The sequence below is a fragment of the Paramisgurnus dabryanus genome, chromosome 20 (assembly GCF_030506205.2).
Source record: "Paramisgurnus dabryanus chromosome 20, PD_genome_1.1, whole genome shotgun sequence".
In the NCBI taxonomy this organism is placed as follows: domain Eukaryota; kingdom Metazoa; phylum Chordata; class Actinopteri; order Cypriniformes; family Cobitidae; genus Paramisgurnus; species Paramisgurnus dabryanus.
Genome location: NC_133356.1, coordinates 286,451 through 300,776, shown reverse-complemented (window position 1 = coordinate 300,776; position 14,326 = coordinate 286,451).

Genomic DNA, 14,326 nt, shown 5'->3' with positions numbered 1-14,326 from the left:
ACTCAATTCAAGTTTTTTTTTTTTTAAGGGTTTTGGGATGAATATGAATATATATATATATATATAGTGGGGGGGATTGTAGTCTATCTGCATAGCAGGCAAATAACCAATCAAGTCACTAAGCTATGAGGGCTTGGGTTGGGCTTAATAGAAAGTGTAACCAATCAAATAATCTCAACTGGAAAGTTTCAAAGTTGTGTCCCAATAGTTGTCAGAGTTTTGGGAGGGGTTTTTAAAAGCAACCAATCAGTGTTGAGATTAAACACCAATGTGGACACTAGAATTGTGCAAAGGTGTGAAATCCCAGTACCTCTGCAGGTGTGAAAATGTCCCCTGACAAAATCTTCAATGGGATTATTTGCCATGGCAACAAATGGCTGCATATACCACAGGAATATCCCATCAGCAAGATACATCCGAATTGGTATCATTACGGGAGTTTCCTAACTTGGTGGAATTAGAAGTTTACCCTCAGTGGAACTAGTAGATACCTCCGAAAATCAGTGGTGTTTACAGTAGTTTCCTAGTACGGATACACCTCTTTTCATGCAGTGGTAGATTCTGTCAATCAACCAAATGGGTACCAAATTAGATTAAGGTATGGGATTAAGCTAAATACGGAATTTAGTAAAGTTTTGTCAGAATAAAAATACAGAATAAATGAATTATGTACGGTACTACAATCAAAAGTAGATTATTAAGTTTACCAATAAGGCATTAATTTATCTTAGGAAAACAACTAGATGAAGCCAGTAGAAATACAAGACATATTCTGAATACATTTTAATCAGAAGTTAGTGGGTAAATAAGGTGTAGGTATCTTTTTAGAAAAATCTAACAAAAGTTAAAATATTAGGAGGATGGAAAAATTAATTTTAAATCAACAAGAATGGTATCAGAACTTACGTTACAAAATAGTATTGAATTTACAACTGGTAGATAATATTCAAGTACCTTTGATGATGATGATGATGACGAAGAAGAGGAATAAGCTGTATTGTATTGAAACAAATATTTCGTATTATGAATTATTTACTTTTTGTTTTTATTCTTAGAAATTTTTTGTTTTATTTGCTTTTTGGGTTTCTTTGTCTTTATTTTGATTAATTTTACTTTATTGTATTATATATTCTACATAATGGTGATGACCAATAGCAGGAGCGGAACCAACTGCGCACAAATTGTTTATAGACTTAAGTTCTTTTACTTTTACATTCAGGAAAAAATGAGAATGGAAAGATGTTTGTTCTTATTGTCCATAGTTCGAAGTGCTGTGGCATAATTTGGTAATTGGTAATGTATGGTGGCTTTCTTTAGTCACAAGTTAGTAATAACTGAGAATTATGAAACTGCACTCCGGATTAAAATAAACTTGAAAAGTGAGGCTAAATTAAGCCTCAGAGCGGGGATTATGAAGAAGTTTATTTTAATCCCAATTTACATGAATATGAGTTTACCATTATAATCACATGCAATTTGTTTACCATGAAGTTATGCATTATGTCAGGTGTTATGCTGGGGGTGGGTCAGTCAGGAGTTTAAAAACATGGGCCTTATGTTGTAGGAGTTGTAAAAGCCATCTGTGTGGAACAGATGTGTGTATTCATGTTTCAGGGCACAAAGGGTTTTAGTATTAGCAAATAACCAAGGGTCAAATAGGTCAAGGAAAGGAGACACTGGTCTGAGGGATGTCATGTGGTTTTTGCCTGAACAGAAACATATTGTTTTAAGCATGGAGGAGGGGAGGGAACCAAAACCTATATATTACCAGGCCATGGCTCAGAGGGCCAGACTGATTTTGGAGGACCCTCCTAGGATCACACTCTGGTTCTGGGGGGGGGGTTCCGCCAGGGTGGTCTCGGCTTTTTATTTGTCCGGATAATAAAAGTCTATCTCTTGAAATCAAAACCCAAGACTGAAGATTGTTTCATTTGAGGAAAAGGAAAACCACAACATTGGTCAACCCGAAAGTTTCTCCAGCCGTTGGTCAACCCCATCGACTTAAGTTCTGGAGCGTTCACTTCTCCAGCCGTTGGTCAACCCCATCGACTTCTGGAGCGGCAATAAATACGTAAGATAGCATTTAAAAACGTTTAAAAATAGATGCATTTGTTTAAAGCAAAGCATTTATTTACTTACCAGACTACAGTTGGGTTCATGTGAAACTGCAAAACACAAGATTTACAATGATGTATCACACAGTCTGATTGGACTTTGTTTTGATTAAAAATTAAGAAATTTGTACATGCAACTTTACCATTGTGATTCACAGGCCTTGTGGCCTAAAACAGGCTCAACTGTAACTCTTCTCCTTCCTGTTAGGAACAACACACAGTAAAGTCACTCATATGTCTGTAAACTACACATACACACCTTTAATTTGATATAAAACAAAAGACAATAGCTTCAGATTTGACTGATTTACAAAGATATTTGTACATGCAGTTTACCAAATGATTTACAGGCCTTTTGCAATGACCTCAACAAGGCCGATTTGACCCCTGTTCCCTCGAGCTGTGAGTAACATACAACAATGAGCTTGAGTTCATGTGAAACCGCAAAACACAAGCTTTACAATGATGTATCACACAGTCTGATTGGACTTTGTTTTGATTAAAAATTAAGAAATTTGTACATGCAACTTTACCATTGTGATTCACAGGCCTTGTGGCCTAAAACAGGCTCAACTGTAACTCTTCTCCTTCCTGTTAGGAACAACACACTCAAGAAAGTCACTCATATGTCTGTAAACTACTGGAGGAACCGGACTTCCAGGAGGGAGGGCCGCCCTGTCAGGCCCGCCTCGGAGTCACCTCTCTGGGCTACAGAGGTAGGGACGTGTGCCCTGGAGGAACCGGACTTCCAGGAGGGAGGGCTGCCCTGTCAGGCCCGCCTCGGAGTCACCTCTCTGGGCTACGGAGGTAGGGACGTGTGCCCTGGAGGAACCGGACTTCCAGGAGGGAGGGCCGCCCTGTCAGGCCCGCCTCGGAGGCCTCCCCTCGGGCAGGGGAGGCAGGGTCGGGGACCCTGGAGGAACCGGACTACCGGGAGGGAGGGCCGCCCTGTCGGGCCCGCCTCGGAGGCCGCCCCTCGGGCAGGGGAGGCAGGGTCGGGGACCCTGGACCTCCAGGGGGACGGAGGCCGACCCCTAGGCCGGGGAGGGTGAGCCTTGCCGGGCTAGGCTCGCGCGGGTTCGAGAGGACCCCTTCCCCTATATACCCGATGGCACCTGTTCACACTACTGTCCCTTCTGAGAGGGGACCCCGACCGGTCCGCGGCCGGGACGGGGCACCTCGGTCGGCCTCGGCGAGTGGGTCGGGGTGCCTGGAGGTGCGCGAGTGGGCATCGTGGAAGTGCGCGAGCCACCCGACCGGGGTCTACGATCCCCCGTTTCCGAGATATCGGCCAATGAACTGCCGGGCGCCGTATCTCGGCCGGGGAAGGTCCGTGCGACCCCGGGGGCCCGAGATACTTCCGGTCGAAAATTCGAATTTCGTTACCGCGCTGCTCTGGCGCCCCGGGTCCGGGGCCTTCGCCCTTCGGGTGGGTGGCTCCGCCGCGGGGGGCCTTTCGAACGAGCCCACCCGCGCGACGCTAGCCCTTTCCGGGGCCGAGATACGGCCGCCCCCCGCGGTATTTTCCCACGGCCGTTTCTCGGGCGCCTCGGGTCCGGGGCCTTCGCCCTTCGGGTCGGCGGCTCCGCCTGAGGGGCCCTTTCCGAGGAGCCCTCCCTCGAGTCTCTGGCCCTTTCCCGGACCGAGATACAGTGGATCGTCGCGGAATTTTCGCTCGTCCGGAGCTCCGACGCCCCTAGCGTCCACCTCGGAGGTCACACGGCCGGTCTCGTTCGAAAGGTCCGTCCCGGGGCTTTCCGACGAGCTCGGCCTCGAGTCCGTGCGACCCCGCCCGCTGGAGATACGTCCGGTCGAAGCTCGCGGAGATTCCGACGGCCGTATCTCGGGCGCCCCGGGTCCGGGGCCTTCGCCCTTCGGGTCGGTCGCTCTGCCGGAGGGGAGCTTTCGAACGAGCCTACCCGCGACCCTCTAGCCCTTTCCCCGGCCGAGATACGGCGGTCCCTTCCCGGATTTTCCCAGGGGCGCAGCTCGAGCGCCTTTGCTCCGATCGACTCGCCCTTTGGGTCGGTTGCTCCACGCGAGGGGACCTTTCGAACGAGCCTACCCGCGAGCCTCTAGCCCTTTCCCCGGCCGAGATACAACGGTCCCCCTGCGGATTTTCCCACGGCCGCAGCTCGGGCGCCTTTGCTCGGATCGACTCGCCCTTTGGGTCGGTTGCTCCACCGGAGAAGACCTTTCCAACGAGCCGACCTGCGTCTCTCTAACCCCAAGCCCGGCAGAGATACGGCGGTCCCTCCGCGGATTTTCCCACGGCCGCAGCTCGGGCGCCTTTGCTCGGATCGACTCGCCCTTTGGGTCGCTTGCTCTACCGGAGCGGCCCTATCCAACGAGCCAACCCGCTTCTCTCTAACCCTAAGCCCGGCCGAGATACAAGGTGCCACCGCTTGAACTTTAAACGGCCGTAGCTCAAGCGCCTTTGCTCGGATCGACTCGCCCTTTGGGTCGGTTGCTCTACCGGAGCGGCCCTATCCAACGAGCCAAAACGCTTCTCTCTAACCCTAAGCCCGGCCGAGATACGGGGTACCACCTCTTGAACTTTAAACGGCCGTAGCTCGGGCGCCTTTGCTCGGATCGACTCGCCCTTTGGGTTGGTTGCTCCACTGGAGGGCACCTTTCCAACGAGCCAACCCGCTTCTCTCTAACCCTAAGCCCGGGCGAGATACGGCGTACCACCGCCTGACCTTTAAACGCCCGTAACTCGGGCGCCTTTGCTCGGATGAACTCGTCCCTCGGGTCGGTTGCTCTACCGGAGAGGCCCTTTCCAACGAGCCAACCCGCTTCTCTCTAACCCTAAGCCCGGCCGAGATACGGGGTACCACCGCCTGACCTTTAAACGGCCGTAACTCGGGCGCCTTTGCTCGGATAAACTCGTCCCTCGGGTCGGTTGCTCTACCTGAGCGGCCCTTTCCAACGAGCCAACCCGCTTCTCTGTAACCCTAAGCCCGGCCGAGATACGGGGTACCACCGCCTGACCTTTAAACGGCGGTAACTCGGGCGCCTTTGCTCGGATAAACTCGTCCCTCGGGTCGGTTGCTCTACCGGAGCGGCCCTTTCCAACGAGCCAACCCGCTTCTCTCTAACCCTAAGCCCGGCCGAGATATGGGGTACCACCGCCTGACCTTTAAACGGCCGTGACTCGGGCGCCTTTGCTCGGATGAACTCGTCCCTCGGGTCGGTTGCTCTACCGGAGCGGCCCTTTCCAACGAGCCAACCCGCTTCTCTCTAACCCTAAGCCCGGCCGAGATACGGGGTACCACCGCCTGACCTTTAAACGGCCGTAGCTCCGGCGCACTAAGTCCCAGGACATCGCCCTTTGGGTCGGTTGCTCTACCCGAGGGGAGCTTTCCAACGAGCCAACCCGCATCTCTCTAACCCTAAGCCCGGCCGAGATACGGAGTACAACCCCCTTGATATTCCCACGGCCGTAGCCCCGGAGCCCTTCGCCGCAGCCCTTCGGGACACCCACTCTCGGACGCCTCTCGGAGGGACCTTTCCAACGAGCCAACCCGCGCCTCTCTAACCCTTTCCCCGGGCCGAGATACGGAGTACCACCCCTTGATATTCCCACGACCGTAGCTCCGGAGCCCTTCGCCGCAGCCCTTCGGGACACCCACCCTCGGACGCCCCGCGGAGGGACCTTTCCAACGAGCCAACCCGCGCCTCTCTAACCCTTTCCCCGGCCGAGATACGACCCCGAGGACGGTGGCCCCTCTACCCGACCACAGTGCACCCGAGGCCGGCCTCGGACCCCCGAGGACGGTGGCCCCTCTACCCGACCACAGTGCACCCGAGGCCGGCCTCGGAACCCGCCACGGACACCCTGGAGCCCGTACCCGGCGCACCGTTCGGTCCTGGGCACCCACTCTTAAGCACTCCCCCCCGGCCTAAGCCCCATACTCCCGGCCCCTCTGGAGAACCAAACCGTTGGTCAACCCGAAACGATCTCCAACCGTTGGTCAACCCGAAAGTACTTCCAGCAGTTGGTCAACCCGAAAGTTTCTCCAGCCGTTGGTCAACCCCATCGACTTAGGTTCTGGAGCGGCAATAAATACGTAAGATAGCATTTAAAAACGTTTAAAAATAGATGCATTTGTTTAAAGCAAAGCATTTATTTACTTACCAGACTACAGTTGGGTTCATGTGAAACTGCAAAACACAAGATTTACAATGATGTATCACACAGTCTGATTGGACTTTGTTTTGATTAAAAATTAAGAAATTTGTACATGCAACTTTACCATTGTGATTCACAGGCCTTGTGGCCTAAAACAGGCTCAACTGTAACTCTTCTCCTTCCTGTTAGGAACAACACACAGTAAAGTCACTCATATGTCTGTAAACTACACATACACACCTTTAATTTGATATAAAACAAAAGACAATAGCTTCAGATTTGACTGATATACAAAGATATTTGTACATGCAGTTTACCAAATGATTTACAGGCCTTTTGCAATGACCTCAACAAGGCCGATTTGACCCTTGTTCCCTCGAGCTGTGAGTAACATACAACAATGAGCTTGGGTTCATGTGAAACCGCAAAACACAAGCTTTACAATGATGTATCACACAGTCTGATTGGACTTTGTTATGATTAAAAATTAAGAAATTTGTACATGCAACTTTACCATTGTGATTCACAGGCCTTGTGGCCTAAAACAGGCTCAACTGTAACTCTTCTCCTTCCTGTTAGGAACAACACACAGTAAAGTCACTCATATGTCTGTAAACTACACATACACACCTTTAATTTGATATAAAACAAAAGACAATAGCTTCAGATTTGACTGATATACAAAGATATTTGTACATGCAGTTTACCAAATGATTTACAGGCCTTTTGCAATGACCTCAACAAGGCCGATTTGACCCCTGTTCCCTCGAGCTGTGAGTAACATACAACAATGAGCTTGGGTTCATGTGAAACTGCAAAACACAAGCTTTACAATGATGTATCACACAGTCTGATTGGACTTTGTTTTGATTAAAAATTAAGAAATTTGTACATGCAACTTTACCATTGTGATTCACAGGCCTTGTGGCCTAAAACAGGCTCAACTGTAACTCTTCTCCTTCCTGTTAGGAACAACACACAGTAAAGTCACTCATATGTCTGTAAACTACACATACACACCTTTAATTTGATATAAAACAAAAGACAATAGCTTCAGATTTGACTGATATACAAAGATATTTGTACATGCAGTTTACCAAATGATTTACAGGCCTTTTGCAATGACCTCAACAAGGCCGATTTGACCCTTGTTCCCTCGAGCTGTGAGTAACATACAACAATGAGCTTGGGTTCGTGTGAAACCGCAAAACACAAGCTTTACAATGATGTATCACACAGTCTGATTGGACTTTGTTTTGATTAAAAATTAAGAAATTTGTACATGCAACTTAACCATTGTGATTCACAGGCCTTGTGGCCTAAAACAGGCTCAACTGTAACTCTTCTCCTTCCTGTTAGGAACAACACACAGTAAAGTCACTCATATGTCTGTAAACTACACATACACACCTTTAATTTGATATAAAACAAAAGACAATAGCTTCAGATTTGACTGATATACACAGATTTTTGTACAGGCAATTTACCAAATAATTTACTGGACTTTTGCAATAACCTCAACAAGGCCGATTTGACCCCTGTTATCTCGAGCTGTGAGTAACATACAACAATGAGCTTGGGTTCATGTGAAACTGCAAAACACAAGCTTTACAATGATGTATCACACAATCTGATTGGACTTTGTTTTAATTAAAAATTAAGAAATTTGTACATGCAACTTTACCATTGTGATTCACAGGCCTTGTGGCCTAAAACAGGCTCAACTGTAACTCTTCTCCTTCCTGTTAGGAACAACACACTCAAGAAAGTCACTCATATGTCTGTAAACTACTGGAGGAACCAGACTTCCAGGAGGGAAGGCCGCCCTGTCAGGCCCGCCTCGGAGTCACCTCTCTGGGCTAGGGAGGTAGGGACGTGTGCCCTGGAGGAACCGGACTTCCAGGAGGGAGGGCCGCCCTGTCAGGCCCGCCTCGGAGTCACCTCTCTGGGCTACGGATACGAGATACGGCGTACCACCGCCTGACTTTTAAACGCCCGTAGCTCCGGCGCACTAAGTCCCAGGACTTTGCCCTTTGGGTCGATTGCTCCACCGGAGGGGACCTTTCCAACTAAACCAACCCGCGTCTCTCTAACCCCAAGCCCGGCCGAGATACGGCGGTCCCTCCGCGGATTTTCCCACGGCCGCAGCTCGGGCGCCTTTGCTCGGATCGACTCGCCCTTTGGGTCGATTGCTCCACTGGAGGGGACCTTTCCAACGAGCCAACCCGCTTCTTTCTAACCCTAAGCCCGGGCGAGATACGGCGTACCACCGCCTGACCTTTAAACGCCCGTAACTCGGGCGCCTTTGCTCGGATGAACTCGTCCCTCGGGTCGGTTGCTCTACCGGAGCAACCCTTTCCAACGAGCCAACCCGCTTTTCTCTAACCCTAAGCTCGGGCGAGATACGGCGTACCACCGCCTGACCTTTAAACGCCCGTAACTCGGGCGCCTTTGCTCGGATGAACTCGTCCCTCGGGTCGGTTGCTCTACCGGAGCGACCCTTTTCAACGAGCCAACCCGCTTCTCTCTAACCCTAAGCCCGGGCGAGATACGGGGTACCACCGCCTGACCTTTAAACGGCCGTAACTCGGGCGCCTTTGATCGGATAAACTCGTCCCTCGGGTCGGTTGCTCTACCGGAGCGGCCCTTTCCAACGAGCCAACCCGCTTCTCTCTAACACTAAGCCCGGCCGAGATACGGGGTACCACCGCCTGACCTTTAAACGGCCGTAGCTCCGGCGCACTAAGTCCCAGGACTTCGCCCGTCGGGTCGGTTGCTCTACCCGAGGGGAGATTTCCAACGAGCCAACCCGCATCTCTCTAACCCTAAGCACGGCCGAGATACGGAGTACCACCCATTGATATTCCCACGGCCGTAGCCCCGGAGCCCTTTGCCGCAGCCCTTCGGGACACCCACCCTCGGACGCCCCGTGGAGGGACCTTTCCAACGAGCCAACCCGCGCCTCTCTAACCCTTTCCCCGGCCGAGATACGACCCCGAGGACGGTGGCCCCTCTACCCGACCACAGTGCACCCGAGGCCGGCCTCGGAACCCGCCACGGACACCCTGGAGCCCGTACCCGGCGCACCGTTCGGTCCTGGTCACCCACTCTTAAGCACTCCCCCCCGGCCTAAGCCCCATACTCCCGGCCCCTCTGGAGAACCAAACCGTTGGTCAACCCGAAACGATCTCCAACCGTTGGTCAACCCGAAAGTACTTCCAGCAGTTGGTCAACCCGAAAGTTTCTCCAGCCGTTGGTCAACCCCATCGACTTAGGTTCTGGAGCGGCAATAAATACGTAAGATAGCATTTAAAAACGTTTAAAAATAGATGCATTTGTTTAAAGCAAAGCATTTATTTACTTACCAGACTACAGTTGGGTTCATGTGAAACTGCAAAACACAAGATTTACAATGATGTATCACACAGTCTGATTGGACTTTGTTTTGATTAAAAATTAAGAAATTTGTACATGCAACTTTACCATTGTGATTCACAGGCCTTGTGGCCTAAAACAGGCTCAACTGTAACTCTTCTCCTTCCTGTTAGGAACAACACACAGTAAAGTCACTCATATGTCTGTAAACTACACATTCACACCTTTAATTTGATATAAAACAAAAGACAATAGCTTCAGATTTGACTGATATACAAAGATATTTGTACATGCAGTTTACCTAATGATTTAAAGGCCTTTTGCAATGACCTCAACAAGGCCGATTTGACCCCTGTTCCCTCGAGCTGTGAGTAACATACAACAATGAGCTTGGGTTCATGTGAAACCGCAAAACACAAGCTTTACAATGATGTATCACACAGTCTGATTGGACTTTGTTATGATTAAAAATTAAGAAATTTGTACATGCAACTTTACCATTGTGATTCACAGGCCTTGTGGCCTAAAACAGGCTCAACTGTAACTCTTCTCCTTCCTGTTAGGAACAACACACAGTAAAGTCACTCATATGTCTGTAAACTACACATACACACCTTTAATTTGATATAAAACAAAAGACAATAGCTTCAGATTTGACTGATATACAAAGATATTTGTACATGCAGTTTACCAAATGATTTACAGGCCTTTTGCAATGACCTCAACAAGGCCGATTTGACCCTTGTTCCCTCGAGCTGTGAGTAACATACAACAATGAGCTTGGGTTCGTGTGAAACACAAGCTTTAAAATGATGTATCACACAGTCTGATTGGACTTTGTTTTGATTAAAAATTAAGAAATTTGTACATGCAACTTTACCATTGTGATTCACAGGCCTTGTGGCCTAAAACAGGCTCAACTGTAACTCTTCTCCTTCCTGTTAGGAACAACACACAGTAAAGTCACTCATATGTCTGTAAACTACACATACACACCTTTAATTTGATATAAAACAAAAGACAATAGCTTCAGATTTGACTGATATACAAAGATATTTGTACATGCAGTTTACCAAATGATTTACAGGCCTTTTGCAATGACCTCAACAAGGCCGATTTGACCCCTGTTCCCTCGAGCTGTGAGTAACATACAACAATGAGCTTGGGTTCATGTGAAACTGCAAAACACAAGCTTTACAATGATGTATCACACAGTCTGATTGGACTTTGTTTTGATTAAAAATTAAGAAATTTGTACATGCAACTTTACCATTGTGATTCACAGGCCTTGTGGCCTAAAACAGGCTCAACTGTAACTCTTCTCCTTCCTGTTAGGAACAACACACAGTAAAGGCACTCATATGTCTGTAAACTACACATACACACCTTTAATTTGATATAAAACAAAAGACAATAGCTTCAGATTTGACTGATATACACAGATTTTTGTACAGGCAATTTACCAAATAATTTACTGGACTTTTGCAATAACCTCAACAAGGCCGATTTGACCCCTGTTATCTCGAGCTGTGAGTAACATACAACAATGAGCTTGGGTTCATGTGAAACTGCAAAACACAAGCTTTACAATGATGTATCACACAATCTGATTGGACTTTGTTTTAATTAAAAATTAAGAAATTTGTACATGCAACTTTACCATTGTGATTCACAGGCCTTGTGGCCTAAAACAGGCTCAACTGTAACTCTTCTCCTTCCTGTTAGGAACAACACACAGTAAAGTCACTCATATGTCTGTAAACTACACATACACACCTTTAATTTGATATAAAACAAAAGACAATAGCTTCAGATTTGACTGATATACAAAGATATTTGTACATGCAGTTTACCAAATGATTTACAGGCCTTTTGCAATGACCTCAACAAGGCCGATTTGACCCCTGTTCCCTCGAGCTGTGAGTAACATACAACAATGAGCTTGGGTTCATGTGAAACCGCAAAACACAAGCTTTACAATGATGTATCACACAGTCTGATTGGACTTTGTTATGATTAAAAATTAAGAAATTTGTACATGCAACTTTACCATTGTGATTCACAGGCCTTGTGGCCTAAAACAGGCTCAACTGTAACTCTTCTCCTTCCTGTTAGGAACAACACACTCAAGAAAGTCACTCATATGTCTGTAAACTACTGGAGGAACCAGACTTCCAGGAGGGAAGGCCGCCCTGTCAGGCCCGCCTCGGAGTCACCTCTCTGGGCTAGGGAGGTAGGGACGTGTGCCCTGGAGGAACCGGACTTCCAGGAGGGAGGGCCGCCCTGTCAGGCCCGCCTCGGAGTCACCTCTCTGGGCTACGGATACGAGATACGGCGTACCACCGCCTGACTTTTAAACGCCCGTAGCTCCGGCGCACTAAGTCCCAGGACTTTGCCCTTTGGGTCGATTGCTCCACCGGAGGGGACCTTTCCAACTAAACCAACCCGCGTCTCTCTAACCCCAAGCCCGGCCGAGATACGGCGGTCCCTCCGCGGATTTTCCCACGGCCGCAGCTCGGGCGCCTTTGCTCGGATCGACTCGCCCTTTGGGTCGATTGCTCCACTGGAGGGGACCTTTCCAACGAGCCAACCCGCTTCTTTCTAACCCTAAGCCCGGGCGAGATACGGCGTACCACCGCCTGACCTTTAAACGCCCGTAACTCGGGCGCCTTTGCTCGGATGAACTCGTCCCTCGGGTCGGTTGCTCTACCGGAGCAACCCTTTCCAACGAGCCAACCCGCTTTTCTCTAACCCTAAGCTCGGGCGAGATACGGCGTACCACCGCCTGACCTTTAAACGCCCGTAACTCGGGCGCCTTTGCTCGGATGAACTCGTCCCTCGGGTCGGTTGCTCTACCGGAGCGACCCTTTTCAACGAGCCAACCCGCTTCTCTCTAACCCTAAGCCCGGGCGAGATACGGGGTACCACCGCCTGACCTTTAAACGGCCGTAACTCGGGCGCCTTTGATCGGATAAACTCGTCCCTCGGGTCGGTTGCTCTACCGGAGCGGCCCTTTCCAACGAGCCAACCCGCTTCTCTCTAACACTAAGCCCGGCCGAGATACGGGGTACCACCGCCTGACCTTTAAACGGCCGTAGCTCCGGCGCACTAAGTCCCAGGACTTCGCCCGTCGGGTCGGTTGCTCTACCCGAGGGGAGATTTCCAACGAGCCAACCCGCATCTCTCTAACCCTAAGCACGGCCGAGATACGGAGTACCACCCATTGATATTCCCACGGCCGTAGCCCCGGAGCCCTTTGCCGCAGCCCTTCGGGACACCCACCCTCGGACGCCCCGTGGAGGGACCTTTCCAACGAGCCAACCCGCGCCTCTCTAACCCTTTCCCCGGCCGAGATACGACCCCGAGGACGGTGGCCCCTCTACCCGACCACAGTGCACCCGAGGCCGGCCTCGGAACCCGCCACGGACACCCTGGAGCCCGTACCCGGCGCACCGTTCGGTCCTGGTCACCCACTCTTAAGCACTCCCCCCCGGGCTAAGCCCCATACTCCCGGCCCCTCTGGAGAACCAAACCGTTGGTCAACCCGAAACGATCTCCAACCGTTGGTCAACCCGAAAGTACTTCCAGCAGTTGGTCAACCCGAAAGTTTCTCCAGCCGTTGGTCAACCCCATCGACTTAGGTTCTGGAGCGGCAATAAATACGTAAGATAGCATTTAAAAACGTTTAAAAATAGATGCATTTGTTTAAAGCAAAGCATTTATTTACTTACCAGACTACAGTTGGGTTCATGTGAAACTGCAAAACACAAGATTTACAATGATGTATCACACAGTCTGATTGGACTTTGTTTTGATTAAAAATTAAGAAATTTGTACATGCAACTTTACCATTGTGATTCACAGGCCTTGTGGCCTAAAACAGGCTCAACTGTAACTCTTCTCCTTCCTGTTAGGAACAACACACAGTGAAGTCACTCATATGTCTGTAAACTACACATTCACACCTTTAATTTGATATAAAACAAAAGACAATAGCTTCAGATTTGACTGATATACAAAGATATTTGTACATGCAGTTTACCAAATGATTTACAGGCCTTTTGCAATGACCTCAACAAGGCCGATTTGACCCCTGTTCCCTCGAGCTGTGAGTAACATACAACAATGAGCTTGGGTTCATGTGAAACCGCAAAACACAAGCTTTACAATGATGTATCACACAGTCTGATTGGACTTTGTTATGATTAAAAATTAAGAAATTTGTACATGCAACTTTACCATTGTGATTCACAGGCCTTGTGGCCTAAAACAGGCTCAACTGTAACTCTTCTCCTTCCTGTTAGGAACAACACACAGTAAAGTCACTCATATGTCTGTAAACTACACATACACACCTTTAATTTGATATAAAACAAAAGACAATAGCTTCAGATTTGACTGATATACAAAGATATTTGTACATGCAGTTTACCAAATGATTTACAGGCCTTTTGCAATGACCTCAACAAGGCCGATTTGACCCTTGTTCCCTCGAGCTGTGAGTAACATACAACAATGAGCTTGGGTTCGTGTGAAACCGCAAAACACAAGCTTTACAATGATGTATCACACAGTCTGATTGGACTTTGTTTTGATTAAAAATTAAGAAATTTGTACATGCAACTTTACCATTGTGATTCACAGGCCTTGTGGCCTAAAACAGGCTCAACTGTAACTCTTCTCCTTCCTGTTAGGAACAACA